Source organism: Lissotriton helveticus, chromosome 1_1, assembly GCF_964261635.1.
Source record: "Lissotriton helveticus chromosome 1_1, aLisHel1.1, whole genome shotgun sequence".
Lineage (NCBI taxonomy): Eukaryota > Metazoa > Chordata > Amphibia > Caudata > Salamandridae > Lissotriton > Lissotriton helveticus.
The window spans coordinates 1,529,007,660-1,529,030,010 of NC_136057.1; positions in this window are offsets into that span (position 1 = coordinate 1,529,007,660).

Below are 22,351 nucleotides of genomic sequence, written 5' to 3' on the forward strand. Positions count from 1 at the left end.
AGCTCAGCTGACTCTGAGCTGGCCCGAGCGAGCTCAGGAGGTGGTTACCAGATGAGCGGAGGCTGCGGGCAGCCAACATGAAAATGCAGCTGCCATTTGGGCATCACTGCAAATTGAAGTAAGTGTGGGCCCAAAGCAATGCCGGGACACTTAAAATAATTAGTTGAAGTTGCAGGCAAATTTTGAGCTTGCCTTAAGTAGGAGCCTCTGTCAGGCAGCAGTGCCCTTCGTTAGTTTTCCCAGCCATGGTTCAGCTTCTTATGTGCTGTGGTACTTGGAGTTGGAATTCTTCCTGTACCGCGGCTAAAGTATTAATCATTTAGTACTTCATGATTTGTTTGTGAACCGCTGCTCTGGGAACTTTCCTGACCCCTCCATCAGCCGTAGGCAGACTAGGGATCAAAGAGGGAGAAGCCCGGTCCTGGCAGAGCCTCGTGTACAGTGGAGCACGGGTGTACAGTGCACAACACGGGAGCAGTGTGCGTGTGCTGTGCGCACTGAGCCATGTAAACAATGAGCAGTGAGCAGTGCGCAGCGCACAGCTGGGGACTGGACCGAGTAGCGCAGTGGCCCGGGTTGGACCGGGCTGTGAGAGGATGCTGTGCGCCTCGAGGCTGGGGAGCTGGACGCCACAGGAAACTGAAAAGTTTTGCTTCAAGTTTGGGTCAAGTGGCAGCGGCTCAAAAGGGGCTCGAGCGAGTGGACCGGTAGGAACAGGTGCAAAGGGAGAGGCTGGGACCATGAAAAGTAAACCTGGAGGGAACCTGTGAGCCTGGTGCGTGTGGACACCCAGCACAGAGACCAGAAGGACACCAGCATGAGAGCTGAAGGGCCCGGTCTGTGTCTGAACACCATCACACCGGATTACACCCCAGTGCCTAGATCAGAATTTTGGAGCTAACATTATAAGGCGGTAAAGTGGTGTCAGTGAGACTGGACCTGGGAGCCCAGTCTTCGGATGGGCATTGGATGGTAACCGAGCGGACGAGACGCGTTTCCTGAAGGATAATAAAGATCCCTTCTGCTGCTTCCATGCACGGGACTGTTATCTGGGATCAGTGAGGCCTGCCTATTTAGCGCCTCACAGCTTCGCGGGAGCCGCAGCGCTTGATTTGGGAAGTTACGGACACTGTTGCCTAAGAGACTTCAAGCCCAAAGGCCTGAGGACACACCCGCACCTGAGCACAATCACTGCCTGTCTGCCTGCCTATCTAGTGCCTCGCCGTTCCCGCCTCGCGGAACGCGCACCGGGCAAAGCCCGGGCCAAGGGCGGACCCGTTTGAGCCCGTTCGAGGCTGTTTGAGGCTGGACTAAGCCCCATCTCTTAAACTTCAAAACTTGAAGGTCAGTGTTTACTGTCTGTTGTGGCTATTGCTAGTCTGGAATTATAGGATGCTACGCAGCTATTGTGTCTAAACAAGGATGAATATCCAGGAGGGTCGGGGAGGAACACCCTAACGAGCGGAAGTTTGTTAGGGACACTTGATCAATTTCTAATAAGAGCTAGCTCTGTTTTGGCCCACGAAATTTCTCTGACTGAGTGTCGTCTATCCCTCGATCCATTGCAAACAAAACGCTCGACACTGGGAGGTTTGATGTCCGTACGCTTGCCCGAACCATGTTTGCCATGGGTCCAGTTTCCCCAAATTTGGCAGGAACCTTAAGTCATTCTCCTTCGTCTCGCTTGGGTGCCAAATCGTGCAGCACGCGACCAATTCCCCTGACCTACTCAGAATCTCACTCAAGGGGCCTCAGAGAGGGCTTACCCTGGACATTATTAATATCTATGCTAGGGGGTCGAAAGGAGGGTTGCAGTCACCCACTGTCTCAGGCTTGGAGAATCTTCTTAGTCAGTGCCTGACTAGATCTCATGTCCTGGTCGCAGGGGACTTTAACTGTAAGTTTGAGCCCCTTGCGACGGAGGACATCCTGGGCTTTGCTGATGAAGATGCCAGGAGTGGACTACCCACATTAACCATCCCACCCATCAGGAGTTGGTCCCAACGGGCTGTACAACTCATTTCGTTGACCCTGGAATTTGGCCTGAGGGCAGTGAACGGGAGGACGCACTCGGATCCCTTGGGAGCCCACACCTACAACAGGGCAAATCATATGTCGAGGATAGATTACATTCTCCTCGACGTTAAGCTATGGAGCTCTGTGCGGGATATGGAGGTTTTACCCACAGTCGATAGCGACCACAATCCCCTCTTTTTGACCTTGCTCCCCTTGTGGTCTAGGGAACCGGGTGTGTGTATGCTCCCAAATCCAGTTTCTACTTCAGCAGTACGACCTTATAATTGCGGGAGGCGCCTGAAGTGGTGCAGGGTCGCCATGGATGAGGGAAAAATGCTAGCCATAGGGGCCCTCCTAGCAACAGCTCAGTCTAAATTGGACTCGTCCATCCAAACATCTAGCGAAGTGACACCCCATTTTATGTAATTTAACCAATGCCCTGGGTAATTGTTTCCTATTCCCTAGTAGAGATCCTCCAGTGGGGAAAGACAAGAGACTGAAGAATCAACCAGGCTGGTTTACTAAAAAATATAGGGGAAAAAATCTGCCTTGATTACTGCTGTTAAAAGTAAATCCCAGTTAGAGATTAGGTTTGCCAGGAAAGCGTACACTCAGACCATTAATGCAGCCAAAAAAGAGTGGGAGGACAGGTATTGGTCTGAACTCAAGGCAGCAAGTGCGGAAAGAGATCCCAGAGGGTTCTGGAATCTAATCAGAACTAGAAATAGACCAGATAGCACTTTAATTACATGCAACATTCCAGCCCACACCTGGTATAATCACTTTCTCTCCCTTTACGCCACCAATGAGATGAATACCCAGACAATTTTAAACAGTAGCTCTTACCCAGTCGAATCCCAGGGGGACATATTGGGAGATCCCTTCACCCCAAGAGAAGTCAAGAGTGTAATAAAATCCTTGGTGCCCCTCAATGCTGCCGGACCTGATGGGTTACCGGGTGATTTGTTGCGCGCTATCTATAAAGAGTGGGGGAAGTTGGTCTCATCTCTGCTAAATGCTATTAACAACGGTGCACTTGTTCCTGAATCTTGGAAAGGGGCGGAGGTCGTCCCTATATTTAAAAAGGGGTGTCGCGACGACCCCGCCAACTATAGGCCTATAAGCCCTATTGATTCAACACAAAAGCTGGCGGGGAAAGTGATCTTGGGGAGGGTGGTCCAGTGGGTAGACGATAATAACATTCTATCGGACTACCAAGCCGGCTTTCGTCCCGGTACAGGGACTATAGAACAGGCCTTCAGACTGATCCTTCTCTATTGGAAGGTGGTGGTGCTGGGCAAAGGCAGTCTTAATCTGGCCTTTATAGAACTGAAGACTGCCTTTGACCTAGTACCAAGGGAGGGGCTGTGGAGGGTTTTGTCTGAGTTGGGGTTGCCCCCGTACATCCTGTCCCTACTGGTGAGGCTCCACGCTGACAACTTTGCGCAGGTGCGATGGGGCATGCACGGCGAGAAAACTGACAGAATCCCAGTTGAAAGGGGCGTCCGCCAGGGATGTGTGCATGCTCCCACACTGTTCTCCCTTTATGTGAACAGAGTGGTTGAGCATCTGCTTAGTAACCCTGCAGATGCACCGTCCCTGGCGGTCAAGTGCATCCCCACATTACTTTTCGCTGACGACACCCTCCTTATTTCTAAGACCCCCATGGATTTGCAGAGCCTCCTAAATAGCTTTCAGGAGTTCTGCTCACATAGGGTCCTGATTATTAACACAATTAAAACCAAATACTTGGCTCTGAACCTGCCCAAAAAACTGGGCCGCCCCCCGTTGCTGAATTCCGTGCCCTTGGAGAGGGTGGCCGAATTTGATAACTTAGGCATCCGCCTTACGGACTCAATGCATTGGAATTCGCACATCCAAAAGATGTTACTTGGCCATAAAAGGGTGGGTGGTGCCCTCCTTAAGGAGCAACGCTCCTCTACAACTAAGCCCATTGTCCCAGTCATGGAGATTTATAAAGCAAGAGGGGTTAGTGCTGCTTTGTTTGGGGCGGAACTGTGGGGCACGTGTAACCTTGAAGTATTAGCTAGATCAGAGAGTAAATTTCTGAAGGACTTGATGGCCCTGCCGCAGAGCACTCCAACAGTACCCGTATTAATGGACCTGGGATGTAGATCGATTAAGGATCAAGCCCAAATACGTCCCTTGCTACTTTGGGCGCGCCTGTGGCGTGTGCCCGAGCTCGCCTCATACGCAGATGGTTTGTCAGAGGTTATGCTAATGGAGGGCTGGTCTAAGATTAAGTGGATGAGGGATGTGAAACGGCTGTTAGGGGATCTAGGCCTTGGTGATGCATGGGAATCCAGGACCACCCCTCCCAAAGCCGTTTTAAAGAAGCTGTACTGGAACTGGATCTCCTGTAAAATCTCAACTGATTCAAAACATTGTAAATCCACTACTGACTTTCTGAGGATCAAGGATGTGGTGGCCTATGAACTGTACCTCGACATTTTATCTAACCCCACAGGCCGCGCTCTGTATTTTAAATTTAGAATAGGGACGTTACCTGTAAGTGAACTGACTGCCCGCTGGAAAACTTTCCATCAGCGATCTCCTTTCTGTGCGACATGCCTAACACGAGTTGAGTCGGTTGCCCACATTTTCTTTGAATGTCCGGCTTATCTAGCGCCGAGGCGGTGCTGGCTCAAACCACTATGTAGACATCTAGGCACTCGGCAGCATAATGTGGCATTACGCATTTTAATGTCTGATACACGTACTTTGTTTGTCTGTGGTATGTCCAAGTTCTTAAAATGGTCTTGGTTAATTCGTTTGAAAAGGCTTTCTTTGTCAATTGAATGCTTGTCTTAAACTGCTAATACAATGTTTTATTTGTGTAAATAGTATGTGCCTGTTTAAATATTGTTTCTTAAATTCATTGTATTATGCTTTTATGATATTTTTATATCGAAATAAAGCCTTCAATCAATCAATCTTCTCCGTTGGATACTCTTGTAATAAATGAGCAACCAACTAGCCTTGCCCTTCCTGTAATAGCACATGAGGGTTCAGTGAGCACTTCTAATCAACGTGTCACTACAAGTTCTGTGCCTAAATCCCAGTCACAAGTTTTGGAAATATTACCGGAGCCAGCAGTAAAGAGGAAATGAGGAGGGGTCTTCAAAGACAAAAGAATGCTAAGATGCCTAAAACGAATAAGAATGGAGGGCTGGCGAACCTTATTCCACAAATGACTGCTCAGCCTATTACTCCTCCTTTTGCAGCTTAAAATGCGGACCAAGTTGGTGTGTCTGCGCTTGACTTTGAACAAGGATTATGGGCTAAAATGAGGGACCTTATTTTGGTTTCTTTATCTCCATAATTTGAGAGACTGACTCCAAAAGAAGAGAAACTAATGAATCTAGAACTTCTTGCGGTGACTAATTATGGTTCCATTATGACCTCTATGGGGGAAATTATTCGGCCATCTGTAACGGTACCTGAAGTGTTTCTAACCCCATAATTACTAGTTGGCCATCAGCTAACCCTTTAACATCTGACCCATTGCCTTTGTTACCTAGTAGGAATAGAGGGGTGGTTGTCAACTCGGGCATTGGTGAATTTGTTCAGAGTGGTGTGTGTGTGAGGTGGGAAATACCTCGAGTGAATTTGCCCAGGTTATCCTGAGCACCCCCATGGAGGCAGTTGAGAGAGCTTGTGTTAGGTTAACTAAAGATACCCTTCAAAATAACTTTTCATCTGGCTTAGTTAACCACTCAATCACTGCCCGGGGGTACTGGTTGTGATTTGGCAGCTATGCACTTTGGATTAGGTAACGACCGGTCTAGGAATGATTCTAGTGTATTTAATCTTCCTCCTCCCGCTGCACCATTGGTGGTGGTTTTGAGGCACGCACCAACCCTACATGCTTGTCAGATTTAATCTACAGACCAATTGATGGCAAAAACAATGCATTGGCTTAATGCCCAATTGAGGGGAAAGGGGTAAGGGGTTGGGATATTTGTAACCAACTGATAATGGCAAGATGTTCATCTTGGGTTGAATATTCTATCAAGGACGGGGGGCGACTGCATAGTTGCCAACTTTAATAACAAGCATGTGGTTGGATGTATGATGTTACAACGCACACTTTTACAACGCATACCTTTACAACGCATTTTTTACACCGCAACATCCATTACCATGCACACCATTAAAACACATACCATTACAACTAATTCTTAAAAAATACCTTTACAACGCATTCCACTACAACGCATACTACATTTACAACGCATACCATTACAACGCATTACATTACATTGCATATAAGGTAAGTGTTGGATAATGTAGGGGTTAAAATTACTCTTCTAACTCCAGGGGGTGCAACAGTAGGGAAAGTTTTGGATAGTGTAGGGGTTAAAATTACTATTCCAACTCCAGGGGGTGCAACAGTAGGGTAAGTGTTGGATGGTAAGTTTTGCGTTGTAATGGTATGCGTTGTAATGACTGCGTTGTAATGGTATGCGTTGTAGTGGTGTGCGTTGTAGTGTCATGCGTTGTAATGACTGCGTTGTAAATGTATGCGTTGTAATGGATGTTGCGTTGTAAAAGTTTCATTGTAATGGTAGTGATTTGTAAAAGTTGCGTTGTAAACGTTGTATACCATGTGGTTAGACCCCTACTGGAATGTTTGGGAACTAGGAATGTGGGGTATTGCACAGGAAAAATATCTATCCTTCCCTTAGGGTTTTTCAATAGACCGCACAGCACTTCCCTGGTCCGTAGGAGGTTATACATCGATAATCAGGTTGTTCGACACCAGGGTGCTCTCCGGAGAGTAACAGACTATCCCTTCGACTTAAATTTAGCCAACCGATTTGCCCCACTGTCAGGATTAGATGGTTGCGATTGACTGCCACCTGCAGTTCCATCTGGGTTAGATAGCACTGTTATTCACCTTGATACTGTCCATGGGACGAATTCACACTGTCGGTCGGCAACGGGTAGTGGGCTAATGAGTTCTGAGGACTTGCCACAGCAAGAACAGGGTGTAGACTCTACCCTTAGATCATTAAGTATTCTCTCTTGGAATATTGCGGGGTTGCTTTCGAAGACTAGTTCCTCTGATTGGTCTAATTTTATTGAGCCTTACAACATTGTTGTTTTCCAGGAGACTTGGTCATTGGAAACTATTTTTCGGCCAGGTTTCTTGGCATTTGCTAAACCTGCAATTGCTAGCCCATCAAGGGCGCCCATCGGATGGCCTGACTATCTGGGTTAAACAACAGACGGGTTTCCTGGTAAAAGACCTTGCTATAGCCACCTCGGATATTCAGGCCATTAAAATAACCTCAGAGTGTGGCTCTGAATTTATATTGATAAATGTCTATGCCAGGGGGCTAGTAGGTGGAAAGGCATCTATGACCATCTCTAGTTTTTATATATTCATTAAAACATTGGAAGGGACTTGTAACCGAATCATTGCGGGGGATTTTAACTGCATGTTTGAGCCACTCAGTATGGAAGACGGGAACCTAACTAGCGATGAGGATGCTATTTGGAGTGTCCTGTCCCTAACGTTGGCACCAATTAAGAAATGGACTGAAGCTGCTCTTCAGTTAAATAGCCTAACACTGGAGAGGGGGCTCCGAGCGGCTAATTGAAGAACTAACACGAACAACAAAGGTAACCCCACTTGCTTAAGTGCGCTAAAAGGTAGTAGGATTGATTATTTTCGTGTTAATTTAGAATTTTGGCAAAGGTTGAGGGACATGGAGGTCGTGAAAAGGACAGAGAGTGACCACGACCCATTGTCACTGACATTAGATGTGAATTGTTGTTCTGTCACGACCCGCAGCATGGACATTGTAACAGCTCATGTTATTATGTCCAATTACTGCCACAGGTTAAAGTGGGCACATGTGTCCGAGGATGAGGGAACTGTGAGTCAAATTAAGGCGGCGCTTGTAGATTCCCTTACTGCCCTCTCGCTACTCGAGCCTTGTGAGGATACTTTTACAGCCTTTTTACTTGTTCACAATACCCTGTTTGCCAAGTTGAGATCCTTTTTTAAGAAACCAAAAACAAGAGTTAATAGGCCATTTGTGCCTAAATCAGCAGAACTGTATGATGGGGTATGCAGGAATGCCTAAAGGGCTTTATCAAAAGCAATAAGGGTAGGTTTACCTCAGAAGGTAAGGATACTGAGGCGTGAATATAAGGCTACCCAATATCGGGCAAAGAAGGCTTTTGACGAAAGTAGATGGAGGGACCTATTTGAGGCAAGTTCCGAGAAAAATTGGTGTCGATTCTGGCAACTCATTAGGAGGGGTAGTGATAATGCTGGTCCGGTACCAGCTAACAATGTCCCCCCAGAAGCCTGGGTTGCTCATTATCAGAGCCAATTCTCCTTGCATGGAAATGATTTTGAACAGTATCAGAATGTAGCCCCGGACTCAGTCCTAACATTCACTTTAGTGGAAATAGAACACGCATTGGACAGGGTAGCTGCAGGTAGAGCTCCGGGTCCGGATGGCATTCCGGCGGACATATTAATGCTGACCGGGCTAATTGGCCTGGCAGGAGGAGTTCCAATCCCGGAATTCTGGCACAGGGCTGAAATTGTCCCCATATATAAAAAAGGGGATCGTGCTAGTCACATTAATTATTGGCCCATTAGCCTTATTGATTCTATGCAAAAGTTGGTGGCTAGAATAGTGCTAAGTAGGGTTAATAGGTGGATTGATGACAATGGAATTTTATCCACCTATCAAGCAGGATTTCTTTCCTATGTTAGCTCACTCGACCAACTTTTTAGATTTATGATTATATATTGGAATACTGTGGTGCCAGCTGGGGGCACCCTTTATGCAGCATTCATAGATCTTAAATCGGCATTTGATCTAGTGCCCCGTAGTAAGCTATGGAAAACACTTAAGGAAGTGGGGTTGCCTGTTGAGATGTTATCATTTATCATAAAATTGCACAAATCTACTTATGCTCAAGTCCGGTGGGGTAAGCAGGGTGAGGTAACTGAACATTTCCCTGTTAACAAGGGAGTTCGGCAGGAGTGTGTTCTAGCCCCTACCTCTTCTCTTTGTTTATTAACAATGTTATCTCATATTATACTGACTACCCTACGGATGCTCCCACTCTCGCTGGTTCGAGGGTACCTCTTTTAATGTTTGCAGTCTAAAACACAAGTCGGTCTGCAAAGAGCCCTCGATAGATTTGGTCTCTTTTGCAAGGACCATGATCTTGTTGTCAATGTTGACAAAACAAAGTTCATGGTGCTGCATAAGTATACATCTGTCAAAGCTAGAGTAGAAATGAACACCAAGAATCTTGAACAAACTGATTCTTTTACATATTTAGGTGTTACAATGGGCAAAAGGATGAATTGGAAGCCACAGATGAATTTGCTAGTCCTAAGGCACAATCAACTGGAAGGGGCGCTTTTGAAAGAACACTGTTTATCTCAAACCAAACCAGTTGCTCCCGTTTCAGCTATATACCAAGGGAAGGTCAGGGCCTCAATAATTAATGGTGCTGAACTATGGGGCTTTAAAAATGTACCTTCTTTAGTCCAAGCGCAGAATACATTTCTGAGGGCATTGATCTGCCTCCCTCAGTCCACCCCTCTTAGGCCATTATATCAATATTTGGGGTGTATTTCGTTTGAGGAAGCCTCAGGATTTAGACCTCTTGCCTATTGGCAAAGGCTTTGGACTACCCCGGAGTTAGCACCTTATGCGCAAGCTCTTAAGCATATTAGAAATGCTGATAAAACTAATAAAATATCTTGGTTACAAAGGATTAAGGCTATATTAGCGGACATGGGTCTCACCCATTTGTGGCATGACCCAGAAGGGAATATTTTCCCTTCAAAAAAAGATTTCAAAGCCTTATATAGGGACAGGGTTATGCTACTTCACTAACAGGTCACTTTCTGGAACATAAAATTGATTACAGGTTGGAAGCCTACTGGGACATCATAATGAGTCCTGGTGATAGGAAGCTTTATCATCAATTTAGAGTGGGCACTCTCCCCTTAAAATCTTTTTCAAGTAAGTGGGGGACGATACAAGAATCAAAATGTTACTGTTGCCCCTGCATGGAAGAGACTTCATATAAGGGTCCTTGCCATAAATGGCTCAAGCCAGTTTGTGCTAAACTAGGTACAAGATCTTGCCAAACTGCCTTAAGTATCTTGAGAACGGATACAAGTGAGGCCATAGTTATTGCTATGGCTACATTTTGGAGCTGGACGTGGGTCCTTAGAAGGAATAGGTTGCAAGCATTATGTAACTGATGTTATTTGAGATGGCTTAATAGTTTGTATTTATTAACTTGGCATGAGAGTGCGGTCCTTATCAAACCCTGTGTATTTTTAGCCTTTTTAACTTGATATGTTTTTTATGGGACCTTTTATTAATTTTATTATGTGATTGTTTTAAAAGTCATTTTTGGATTCCTAATACTGTATTTTATGTGTCTTTTATGATTGTACAAATCGAATAAAGACTAATTAAATTGAATTCAATTGAACTAGATGGTAATCAGAAAATGAAAAGTTGATCATGAAAACCTTCACACGTTTAACTTTTTCTAGGCACTCAGTGTTTTGAAAGCTGTTGAGTACTGCTGCACAGCGTTGGATGTAAGGTGAATAATCTAACTTCTTGACCATCTCTCTCGCTACCTAATCTCCCTGCACAGTGCTCTCCCACACCACCACCCCCCATCAATGTTTATTTTTGTTTCATGCACCTACTACATGACATCCTGCTTCCTTCTTTTCTAAGCTCACTGCAGGCTCATCTTCGGCTTGTTACCTGATCCGCCATGTTTTACTGCACAAAGTACACCACATCCAGCCACAACACTCTAGACAAAAACACATAGGTAAAACACATTTCCATTTACAACTCCAATAGCTCTAACTCTCGCAAATACAATACCTATTGCACATCAAATGCTTGTTTATTTTAGAGGGGCTATGGTATTAAGAGTGGAGGTTATCCAGTCGGGATATAACATAGAATCTACTTCACTTTTACCAGTCTACAGAGACAGTTAAGGTCATGCTGAAGGTCTCCTTCTTAACATGCTCAGGGTTGGCTCCTCCGTAATTGTGGAGGAGTGTCGCGTCACTGAGTCAGTCAGCGGAAAATAAAATGATAATACAAAAGTATTTTAATTATATATTTGCCGCTGACTAACTGAGGCAGGGAGTCTTGGGCAGGGCGTGCAGGCATGGCAGGGAGGAGATGGTGGTGTGCATAGTAAAGTGAACATGTCAGTTTGGCCGGCAATCTTAGACTGGTCAAAGACATGTGCACTCTAGTTTCTTCTACCCGGCTGTGTAACACAGCCGGGTTGGAGAAATGCAACAGGCACAAAGACAATGTCTGAGCTGCAAACAAGGCCACTCAGACTAATCCCGGTGCTGCTCTAATGCTATGAAAGCAATGTCTGGATTGGGTGGGAAACCTCTGCTCGTGTTCCAGGAACTGCTGGGACACCATCAGGAGTGAAGAGGAGCACAAACACATCGGCAGCAGGACAGATATATTTAAAAGAAAATTATATCTTCCTTGCTCTCTGCCTCCTGTCCCCCCTCCAAATGGAGTTTTGTGGTGGACACCTTTGAACCTGCTGCTATGTTCTGCCCATCAAATGGACTGGGGTATGGTTTTTGTTTGTAGTGGGGATCTGAATGAAAATAGACACTTGTGTGTGGCATAGAAACTAGTTGAGATAGGCTTAAAGGGCCATATGTATCATTGAAATTCGCATTCGCAAAATGATATGTATTAAGGAAATCCCGATGCAAAATAAGGAATTGCAAAATTTGCGATTCCTTATTTTGCGATTGCATTTAAGGAATTGCAAATTTTGCGATTCCTTAATTGCAATGTAAGAAGGCAAAAAAAATTGCTAAATGGCCTTAAGGAATCGCAAATTACCACCAACTTCTAGTTCCTTGAAGAATGCACATTTTTGCATTTTTCAAAGTGCCATGTGACACAGGGCATGTATGTGCACCACATGTGCACCTATGTGTATGCGTATTTCAGGGGTGCAACAGGGTTTGGACACCCCTGCACCCTTGAAATTATTCTCAATTTGCGATTCGCAAATTGCGAATCGCAAATTGAGAGAAAATTCCCATTCCTTCCTATGGGCCTCCTGGCCCATAGAAATGAATGGGAAAGTATTCCTTAATTGCGAATTCACAATTTGCGAATTAGCAATTAAGGAATATTAATAAATCGCTAAAAAACTGCTTTTTTCTTCATACATACCATTTTGCGAATCTGAAATCGCGATTTCTTAAAAATTCGCCATTACAGAATCGCAAAATGGTTCCTTGATACATATGGCCAAAAGTCACAGAGAATTATAAAATTAGAGACTTTGATGTGGAAAGCTGATAATGAGTCGCACACTTCTTTGGCAAAGGATGCTGCATAGTTGCGAGGTCTGTATATTAATGCCTTCAAAAGTGTGACATTGGGAGTGTGTTTATATGAGAAAATGAAGAGAAAAATTGAGACAATATCAAGGTCCTTGATGATTTTGTTGACCTCAAATTTGTGCTTGGAAAGGAACTTTACATTAATGAAATACAATTTGAAGAGCTTGTCTTTAGCAATGGTACTGAGCTCTGTTGCCGTGGGTAAACATAGACAAGGTAGAGGTGAATGGTTAACCAAGAGGCATATCACAATTAAGGCTCTCTGTTTTCCATTTTTATGGATTTTTACAGATAAATACAGACAGAAAACAATGTCCTTTTCTGTCTGCATTTATTTTTTTAAATGGATAAATACAGAAAATGTGTTCTTTTCATTTACTCTTCGTGCTATCTTTCATGACTTTAGCCCAACAGCTGAGCAGATGGACAGCATTGGAAATTAAAAAACTGGATGAAATGTCTTTAAATAACTGCGTTTGTCAACATACATTTGTAGTATAATGCTAGTATTTGCCAGTGGATGTACTGTTATGTAATATTTGGCAACTTAAATAGATAAAACACAACAGACATCAAAGTATGACTGCGCATCTATCATTTAAATAAATATGAAAATGTACAGTTTACAACTACATTTATAAGTAAAACAGAAAATAAATATGGATAAATACAGATGGAAATGTTGAAAAAATAAATACCATAAACCGGGAGTACTAATTACAATGCCCCTGCAGCACTTTTACACCGCCAGTGCGTCACTTTTGTGATGCTCTAGAGGCGAAGTGTGCCGGCCCATATTTACAAGGCCCAGCAAAGCCAACCTTCATGGCTTTTCAAGGCCTTGTAAATTTGGAGTAAGGCAATGTCTTTTTCTGCATGGAAGTGGCGTTCCATTGGTGTTCCTGTTGGTGTTCTCATGCAACACCTATGGTTTTGGCACTGGCCCAGATTTACAACATACAGAAATCTAGGGCATCGCTAAAACTAATGCCTTCCTAAAGCAGGCGTAACATGGAGATATGTTTACAGTTCTGCTAGTTTTGGTGTCCCTTCCTGCACAAAAACAATCATTTCACCATGCTGCAAGGGTGCCTGCGTTAGTGCCCGGCTTCAGTATGTGCGCTGATGCTGGCAGGAAGGACAGGAATGCACTGTACCTTGTAGATATGAGGCATTCCTGCCCTTTACTTTTGATGTAGGGCAACACAGCTATAAGGCTTGCGTTGCTGCCCTACACCAAAATATTGTAAATATGCCCCTTAGTTGCATGAGAGACATACAAACAATCTTAGACAAAGGATATCATCAGAAAGCTTACACTTACTGATAGGAGCTCCTCTCTCCAGTAGTGGATGATATCAGACTATAGAGAGCAAGAGGGGATGGCCCTGGGAGTGGTTCAGGCGTGGATGGGCACAAACATGCTTGCCTTTGGCTTGCCCGCTGCATTGACGTGCAACAGCATCCTTTTTGCTGCCCTCCTATCCAGCCTGTAGTGTGACAGGAGAACTAGAGCTATAACTTGCTAATATCATGGCAATTGTAAAATTATAGGGAACATTTAAAGCCAAACTGGACCTCAGCCGATTCTGTGTGGGAGGCCAAGAACCCTTAACTCTGCAAACGTGAGTAAAAAGAAGTACAATTAAAAAATAGTGTGAAAAGGAGATCATAAAAATAGAATAATGTGTCAAATGAGTGCAGGAGCCAGACATCTCCTGAATACAAGGAAAGTAAAAACCCAGAATGGGTAACATGAGCAGAAATAGGTCAGTACTTCAAAGATGGATGTTGCAATTGAAGATTGTAAAGATGTACAGCAGCATCCGTTTTTAAAGGCATGGGGTGGGGATTGTCAGGAGAACTAGAATGCTAAAGTGCTAATAATATGGCAAGCATAAAAGACGGGGGGAAAGTAAAAGCCCAACTGGACCACAACAGGTCCTGTGTGGAAGGTCTAGCTCCCTTGCCTCTATGCAATGAAAAGAAAAGAACTATAATTAAAATGATAGGTTGGAAAGTGAGTAATAAATATAAAAGAAAGATTCAAATGATTCCAGGAGGCCGGTGAAAGCCAGAGACCTCCTGAACACAAGGAATGTAAAAGCCCATGATTAGTGACTTGGGAAGAAATAGGTAATCGCTTCAAAGATGATGGTTGCGATGAAAATTTTAAAGATGCACAGCAGCTTCCTTAAAGGCCTTCCATCCATACAGGCAAATGTCAGGAGAACTGGGGAGAGATGCTATGATCACATCACGTCCACACTTACAAAAACTCAGCTAGCTACCAATAGAAGCAAGAAGCATATTCAAAACGGCTTGCATAACCCAGAAAGTTCTCTACATTGAGGAATCAAACTAAGGGGCTCATTAGGATGGTGGGTGGAGGCACCTCCGCGGTGCTGGCGGAAAATGTCATTTTCCTCATGCCTGCCATATTACAATGGGCAAACATAGCCCATTTCCCGTCCTCCGCCGTGCGATGTGAACCGCCACAAATTTGCACCCCCCACTAAGGCGGTGGGAGCCAATACAGACCCACCACCGTGCTGAATGATTTCCCGTCCGCCGTACAAATCACAATGCCCCAAACAGCCCGTCACACCACAGCAGAGAAACAACCCAACCGGAGATGGCAGAAGCATGACAGCTGAGCGCGGAACCAAACTCCCGGTCCCCTCCACCCGGTCCCGACTGCAATGTATCCAGCTCTACAAGCCTTCCCGGTGCTGTACCTGATTTACTACCAGCAGATATTGGACCTTTGCGGACAACGCCGCAGGTATGCAATCACACAACTCTGCACACAAACACAATAAACAACTCCTGGGCTGATATACGGGAACACCAACAACTCATATAAAACACCTAACTGCCAAAGTCAATAGTGTAATCCTATCAATGAGATGCCTAAGTCAATGCTTGACCAGCCCTACAGCAGATTCTATGTAGAAGGTCCTTAGGGCAAAACTAATCCCAGCCACCAACTACGGTCACTTGGCATTTCCAGGAACCTTAGACAAACTCATAGCAGCAGCGCAGGTCAGAGCCCACAAGATTGTGCTGCAAGCACCGAGGCACGCTAGGAACACCAGTCTACGGTTGAACTAGGGCTCAGCAAACCTGAACAGGCCCTCCAGAGGGACCTAATTAAGTATTATATTAGCGTCCTTAAAGCACCGTATAACTCTCACCAACATCACCTGGTAACAATCTCAAGAGAAGAGGACTCCCCCTGGCACACCAAGCTGGGCAAAGCAATAGAGACCCTCAACATTGAACCCAAAAGTCTGTCCCAAACAGACATCCCACACAAGGCCTGGTCCAACATCATGAGACAAAAGCTCCGCTCTATTTCGTATGAAAAGGATTTAACCGCACTTCGCCATAATACCCCCCCAAAGGCATTGGACGAATCTTACACTATGGGGAAAGCTCAACAATACCTAAGGGGAGCACTAGGGGCCCAGGCTCACAGGAAAATTCTTTTTATGAGGCTAATGGCCCTTAGAACTGTGGAGTTTATTCCAGCATGGGCGCAAGCAAATGGAGCTATCTCTTGTCGCCTATGCAACTACCAAAGGGAATCCTGGCTCCACTTATTATGTTGCTGCCCCAAATTGACCAGTGAACGACAAAGGCTGCTCCATCCCATTTTAAGAGACCTTGGCATTAGAATATGCAAGGAGGCATCAGATTGGTGCTTCTTGGAAATAAAAACCCACCACCTCTCAAGAGTTAATAGGCCATTTGTGCCTAAATCAGCAGAACTGTATGATGGGGTATGCAGGAATGCCTAAAGGGCTTTATCAAAAGCAATAAGGGTAGGTTTACCTCAGAAGGTAAGGATACTGAGGCGTGAATATAAGGCTACCCAATATCGGGCAAAGAAGGCTTTTGACGAAAGTAGATGGAGGGACCTATTTGAGGCAAGTTCCGAGAAATATTGGTGTTGATTCTGGCAACTCATTAGGAGGGGTAGTGATAATGCTGGTCCGGTACCAGCTAACAATGTCCCCCCAGAAGCCTGGGTTGCTCATCATCAGAGCCAATTCTCCTTGCATGGAAATGATTTTGAACAGTATCAGAATGTAGCCCCGGACTCAGTCCTAACATTCACTTTAGTGGAAATAGAACACGCATTGGACAGGGTAGCTGCAGGTAGTGCTTCGGGTCCGGATGGCATTCCGGCGGACATATTAATGCTGACCGGGCTAATTGGCCTGGCAGGAGGAGTTCCAATCCCGGAATTCTGGCACAGGGCTGAAATTGTCCCCATATATAAAAAAGGGGATCGTGCTAGTCACATTAATTATTGGCCCATTAGCCTTATTGATTCTATGCAAAAGTTGGTGGCTAGAATAGTGCTAAGTAGGGTTAATAGGTGGATTGATGACAATGGAATTTTATCCACCTATCAAGCAGGATTTCGTTCCTATGTTAGCTCACTCGACCAACTTTTTAGATTTATGATTATATATTGGAATACTGTGGTGCCAGCTGGGGGCACCGTTTATGCAGCATTCATAGATCTTAAATCGGCATTTGATCTAGTGCCCCGTAGTAAGCTATGGAAAACACTTAAGGAAGTGGGGTTGCCTGTTGAGATGTTATCATTTATCATAAAATTGCACAAATCTACTTATGCTCAAGTCCGGTGGGGTAAGCAGGGTGAGGTAACTGAACATTTCCCTGTTAACAAGGGAGTTCGGCAGGAGTGTGTTCTAGCCCCTACCTCTTCTCTTTGTTTATTAACAATGTTATCTCATATTATACTGACTACCCTACGGATGCTCCCACTCTCGCTGGTTCGAGGGTACCTCTTTTAATGTTTGCAGTCTAAAACACAAGTCGGTCTGCAAAGAGCCCTCGATAGATTTGGTCTCTTTTGCAAGGACCATGATCTTGTTGTCAATGTTGACAAAACAAAGTTCATGGTGCTGCATAAGTATACATCTGTCAAAGCTAGAGTAGAAATGAACACCAAGAATCTTGAACAAACTGATTCTTTTACATATTTAGGTGTTACAATGGGCAAAAGGATGAATTGGAAGCCACAGATGAATTTGCTAGTCCTAAGGCACAATCAACTGGAAGGGGCGCTTTTGAAAGAACACTGTTTATCTCAAACCAAACCAGTTGCTCCTGTTTCAGCTATATACTAAGGGAAGGTCAGGGCCTCAATAATTAATGGTGCTGAACTATGGGGCTTTAAAAATGTACCTTCTTTAGTCCAAGCGCAGAATACATTTCTGAGGGCATTGATCTGCCTCCCTCAGTCCACCCCTCTTAGGCCATTATATCAATATTTGGGGTGTATTTCGTTTGAGGAAGCCTCAGGATTTAGACCTCTTGCCTATTGGCAAAGGCTTTGGACTACCCCGGAGTTAGCACCTTATGCGCAAGCTCTTAAGCATATTAGAAATGCTGATAAAACGAATAAAATATCTTGGTTACAAAGGATTAAGGCTATATTAGCGGACATGGGTCTCACCCATTTGTGGCATGACCCAGAAGGGAATATTTTCCCTTCAAAAAAAGATTTCAAAGCCTTATATAGGGACAGGGTTATGCTACTTCAATAACAGGTCACTTTCTGGAACATAAAATTGATTACAGGTTGGAAGCCTACTGGGACATCATAATGAGTCCTGGTGATAGGAAGCTTTATCATCAATTTAGAGTGGGCACTCTCCCCTTAAAATCTTTTTCAAGTAAGTGGGGGACGATACAAGACTCAAAATGTTACTGTTGCCCCTGCATGGAAGAGACTTCATATAAGGGTCCTTGCCATAAATGGCTCAAGCCAGTTTGTGCTAAACTAGGTACAAGATCTTGCCAAACTGCCTTAAGTATCTTGAGAACGGATACAAGTGAGGCCATAGTTATTGCTATGGCTACATTTTGGAGCTGGACGTGGGTCCTTAGAAGGAATAGGTTGCAAGCATTATGTAACTGATGTTATTTGAGATGGCTTAATAGTTTGTATTTATTAACTTGGCATGAGAGTGCGGTCCTTATCAAACCCTGTGTATTTTTAGCCTTTTTAACTTGATATGTTTTTTATGGGACCTTTTATTAATTTTATTATGTGATTGTTTTAAAAGTCATTTTTGGATTCCTAATACTGTATTTTATGTGTCTTTTATGATTGTACAAATCGAATAAAGACTAATTAAATTGAATTCAATTGAACTAGATGGTAATCAGAAAATGAAAAGTTGATCATGAAAACCTTCACACGTTTAACTTTTTCTAGGCACTCAGTGTTTTGAAAGCTGTTGAGTACTGCTGCACAGCGTTGGATGTAAGGTGAATAATCTAACTTCTTGACCATCTCTCTCGCTACCTAATCTCCCTGCACAGTGCTCTCCCACACCACCACCCCCCATCAATATTTATTTTTGTTTCATGCACCTACTACATGACATCCTGCTTCCTTCTTTTCTAAGCTCACTGCAGGCTCATCTTCGGCTTGTTACCTGATCCGCCATGTTTTACTGCACAAAGTACACCACATCCAGCCACAACACTCTAGACAAAAACACATAGGTAAAACACATTTCCATTTACAACTCCAATAGCTCTAACTCTCGCAAATACAATACCTATTGCACATCAAATGCTTGTTTATTTTAGAGGGGCTATGGTATTAAGAGTGGAGGTTATCCAGTCGGGATATAACATAGAATCTACTTCACTTTTACCAGTCTACAGAGACAGTTAAGGTCATGCTGAAGGTCTCCTTCTTAACATGCTCAGGGTTGGCTCCTCCGTAATTGTGGAGGAGCGTCGCGTCACTGAGTCAGTCAGCGGAAAATAAAATGATAATACAAAAGTATTTTAATTATATATTTGCCGCTGACTAACTGAGGCAGGGAGTCTTGGGCAGGGCGTGCAGGCATGGCAGGGAGGAGATGGTGGTGTGCATAGTAAAGTGAACATGTCAGTTTGGCCGGCAATCTTAGACTGGTCAAAGACATGTGCACTCTAGTTTCTTCTACCCGGCTGTGTAACACAGCTGGGTTGGAGAAATGCAACAGGCACAAAGGCAATGTCTGAGCTGCAAACAAGGCCACTCAGACTAATCCCGGTGCTGCTCTAATGCTATGAAAGCAATGTCTGGATTGGGTGGGAAACCTCTGCTCGTGTTCCAGGAACTGCTGGGACACCATCAGGAGTGAAGAGGAGCACAAACACATCGGCAGCAGGACAGATATATTTAAAAGAAAATTATATCTTCCTTGCTCTCTGCCTCCTGTCCCCCCTCCAAATGGAGTTTTGTGGTGGACACCTTTGAACCTGCTGCTATGTTCTGCCCATCAAATGGACTGGGGTATGGTTTTTGTTTGTAGTGGGGATCTGAATGAAAATAGACACTTGTGTGTGGCATAGAAACTAGTTGAGATAGGCTTAAAGGGCCATATGTATCATTGAAATTCGCATTCGCAAAATGATATGTATTAAGGAAATCCCGATGCAAAATAAGGAATTGCAAAATTTGCGATTCCTTATTTTGCGATTGCATTTAAGGAATTGCAAATTTTGCGATTCCTTAATTGCAATGTAAGAAGGCAAAAAAAATTGCTAAATGGCCTTAAGGAATCGCAAATTACCACCAACTTCTAGTTCCTTGAAGAATGCACATTTTTGCATTTTTCAAAGTGCCATGTGACACACATACATGCCCTTAGGGCATGTATGTGCACCATATGTGCACCTATGTGTATGCGTATTTCAGGGGTGCAACAGGGTTTGGGCACCCCTGCACCCTTGAAATTATTCTCAATTTGCGATTCGCAAATTGCGAATCGCAAATTGAGAGAAAATTCCCATTCCTGGAGGCCCATAGAAATGAATGGGAAAGTATTCCTTAATTGCGAATTCACAATTTGCGAATTAGCAATTAAGGAATATCAAGAAATCGCTAAAAAACTGCTTTTTTCTTGATACATACCATTTTGCGAATCTGAAATCGCGATTTCTTAAAAATTCGCCATTACAGAATCGCAAAATGGTTCCTTGATACATATGGCCCAAAGTCACAGAGAATTATAAAATTAGAGACTTTGATGTGGAAAGCTGATAATGAGTCGCACACTTCTTTGGCAAAGGATGCTGCATAGTTGTGAGGTCTGTATATTAATGCCTTCAAAAGTGTGACATTGGGAGTGTGTTTATATGAGAAAATGAAGAGAAAAATGGAGACAATATCAAGGTCCTTGATGATTTTGTTGACCTCAAATTTGTGCTTGGAAAGGAACTTTACATTAATGAAATACAATTTGAAGAGCTTGTCTTTAGCAATGGTACTGAGCTCTGTTGCCGTGGGTAAACATAGACAAGGTAGAGGTGAATGGTTAACCAAGAGGCATATCACAATTAAGGCTCTCTGTTTTCCATTTTTATGGATTTTTACAGATAAATAGAGAGAGAAAACAATGTCCTTTTCTGTCTGCATTTATTTTTTTAAATGGATAAATACAGAAAATGTGTTCTTTTCATTTACTCTTCGTGCTATCTTTCATGACTTTAGCCCAACAGCTGAGCAGATGGACAGCATTGGAAATTAAAAAACTGGATGAAATGTCTTTAAATAACTGCGTTTGTCAACATACATTTGTAGTATAATGCTAGTATTTGCCAGTGGATGTACTGTTATGTAATATTTGGCAACTTAAATAGATAAAACACAACAGACATCAAAGTATGACTGCGCATCTATCATTTAAATAAATATGAAAATGTACAGTTTACAACTACATTTATAAGTAAAACAGAAAATAAATATGGATAAATACAGATGGAAATGTTGAAAAAATAAATACCATAAACCGGGAGTACTAATTACAATGCCCCTGCAGCACTTTTACACCGCCAGTGCGTCACTTTTGTGATGCTTTAGAGGCGAAGTGTGCCGGCCCATATTTACAAGGCCCAGCAAAGCCAACCTTCATGGCTTTTCAAGGCCTTGTAAATTTGGAGTAAGGCAATGCCTTTTTCTGCATGGAAGTGGCGTTCCATTGGTGTTCCTGTTGGTGTTCTCATGCAACACCTATGGTTTTGGCACTGGCCCAGATTTACAACATACAGAAATCTAGGGCATCGCTAAAACTAATGCCTTCCTAAAGCAGGCGTAACATGGAGATATGTTTACAGTTCTGCTAGTTTTGGTGTCCCTTCCTGCACAAAAACAATCATTTCACCATGCTGCAAGGGTGCCTGCGTTAGTGCCCGGCTTCAGTATGTGCGCTGATGCTGGCAGGAAGGACAGGAATGCACTGTACCTTGTAGATATGAGGCATTCCTGCCCTTTACTTTTGATGTAGGGCAACACAGCTATAAGGCTTGCGTTGCTGCCCTACACCAAAATATTGTAAATATGCCCCTTAGTTGCATGAGAGACATACAAACAATCTTAGACAAAGGATATCATCAGAAAGCTTACACTTACTGATAGGAGCTCCTCTCTCCAGTAGTGGATGATATCAGACTATAGAGAGCAAGAGGGGATGGCCCTGGGAGTGGTTCAGGCGTGGATGGGCACAAACATGCTTGCCTTTGGCTTGCCCGCTGCATTGACGTGCAACAGCATCCTTTTTGCTGCCCTCCTATCCAGCCTGTAGTGTGACAGGAGAACTAGAGCTATAACTTGCTAATATCATGGCAATTGTAAAATTATAGGGAACATTTAAAGCCAAACTGGACCTCAGCCGATTCTGTGTGGGAGGCCAAGAACCCTTAACTCTGCAAACGTGAGTAAAAAGAAGTACAATTAAAAAATAGTGTGAAAAGGAGATCATAAAAATAGAATAATGTGTCAAATGAGTGCAGGAGCTCAGTGGGAGCCAGACATCTCCTGAATACAAGGAAAGTAAAAACCCAGAA